Source organism: Lissotriton vulgaris, unplaced genomic scaffold, assembly GCF_964263255.1.
Source record: "Lissotriton vulgaris unplaced genomic scaffold, aLisVul1.2 SCAFFOLD_1390, whole genome shotgun sequence".
In the NCBI taxonomy this organism is placed as follows: Eukaryota; Metazoa; Chordata; class Amphibia; order Caudata; family Salamandridae; genus Lissotriton; species Lissotriton vulgaris.
Window position 1 is genome coordinate 550,881 of NW_028254880.1, and position 2,088 is coordinate 552,968.

Consider the following 2,088-nt stretch of genomic DNA (forward strand, 5'->3'; position numbering starts at 1 on the left):
AATGGCGGCCAGCGTGGATCCGAGATTGCAGAGGGGGGGGTTGTGTGGGGGGTTGAGGGGGTAAAGGGATGTAAAATATATTTACCACCTCACCACCTTCTCCCACGTCGTCTCTCCTCCACTGGTCGACCTGGAAAGCAGCCAGGCTTCCCTGAGCCAATCACAACCCTGCAATACAGCGTTTTGATTGGTCTGAGTGAAGTAATTCGGCGCTCAGACGCTGTCTGGGGGCCTGGGCATGTTCTCCACTCCACCTGTAATGCAGCTTGGGTGGAGAACATGCTAAGTGCGCATGACTGTTTGGTTGGCCCGAGAGATTCAGCCAAAGCGTCATGCGCACTTCTGTGGCCCATCACTCCTACCCTGCTCTGCTCTGTGAGAGAGCAGGCCCACCTGCCCTGTGCTGCCGCAGCAGGTAGAGATTCAGCCAAAGCGTCATGCGCACTTCTGTGGCCCATCACTCCTACCCTGCTCTGCTCTGCGAGAGAGCAGGCCTGCCCGCCCTGTGCTGCCGCAGCAGGTAGGGATTCAGCCAAAGCGTCATGCGCACTTCTGTGGCCCATCACTCCTACCCTGCTCTGCTCTGTGAGAGAGCAGGCCCGCCTGCCCTGTGCTGCCGCAGCAGGTAGAGATTCAGCCAAAGCGTCATGCGCACTTCTGTGTGTCCATCACTCCGACCCTGCTCTGCTCTGTGAGAGAGCAGGCGCGCCCGCCCTGTGCTGCCGCAGCAGGTAGAGATTCAGGCAAAGCGTCATGCGCACTTCTGTGTGCCCATCACTCCTACCCTGCTCTGCTCTGTGAGAGAGCAGTGGCGCCCGCCCTGTGCTGCCGCAGCAGGTAGAGATTCAGCCAAAGCGTCATGCGCACTTCTGTGTGCCCATCACTCCAACCCTGCTCTGCGAGAGAGCAGGCGCGCCCGCCCTGTGCTGCCGCAGCAGGTAGAGATTCAGCCAAAGCGTCATGCGCACTTCTGTGTGCCCATCACTCCGACCCTGCTCTGCTCTGTGAGAGAGCAGGCACGCCCGCCCTGTGCTGCCGCAGCAGGTAGAGATTCAGCCAAAGCGTCATGCGCACTTCTGTGTGCCCATCACTCCGACCCTGCTCTGCTCTGTGAGAGAGCAGGCGCGCCCGCCCTGTGCTGCCGCAGCAGCTAGAGATTCAGCCAAAGCGTCATGCGCACTTCTGTGTGCCCATCACTCCGACCCTGCTCTGCTCTGTGAGAGAGCAGGCGCACCCGCCCTGTGCTGCCGCAGCAGGTAGAGATTCAGCCAAAGCGTCATGCGCACTTCTGTGTGCCCATCACTCCGACCCTGCTCTGCTCTGTGAGAGAGCAGGCGCGCCCGCCCTGTGCTGCCGCAGCAGGTAGAGATTCAGCCAAAGTGTCATGCGCACTTCTGTGGCCCATCACTCCTACCCTGCTCTACTCTGGGAGAGAGCAGGCCTGCCCGCCCTGTGCTGCCGCAGCATGCAGAGATTCAGCCAAAGCGTCATGCGCACTTCTGTGGCCCATCACTCCTACCCTGCTCTGCTCTGTGAAAGAGCAGGCCTGCCCGCCCTGTGCTGCCGCAGCAGGTAGAGATTCAGCAAAAGCGTCATGCGCACTTCTGTGGCCCATCACTCCTACCCTGCTCTGCTCTGTGAGAGAGCAGGCCTGCCCGCCCTGTGCTGCCGCAGCAGGTAGAGATTCAGCCAAAGCGTCATGCGCACTTCTGTGTGTCCATCACTCCGACCCTTTTCTGCTCTGTGAGAGAGCAGGCGCGCCCGCCCTGTGCTGCCGCAGCAGGTAGAGATTCAGCCAAAGCGTCATGCGCACTTCTGTGTGACCATCACTCCGACCCTGCTCTGCTCTGTGAGAGAGCAGGCCTGCCCGCCCTGTGCTGCCGCAGCAGGTAGAGATTCAGCCAAAGCGTCATGCGCACTTCTGTGGCCCATCACTCCTACCCTGCTCTGCTCTGTGAGAGAGCAGGCGCGCCCGCCCTGTGCTGCTGCAGCAGGTAGAGATTCAGCCAAAGCGTCATGCGCACTTCTGTGTGACCATCACTCCGACCCTGCTCTGCTCTGTGAGAGAGCAGGCCTGCCCGCCCTGTG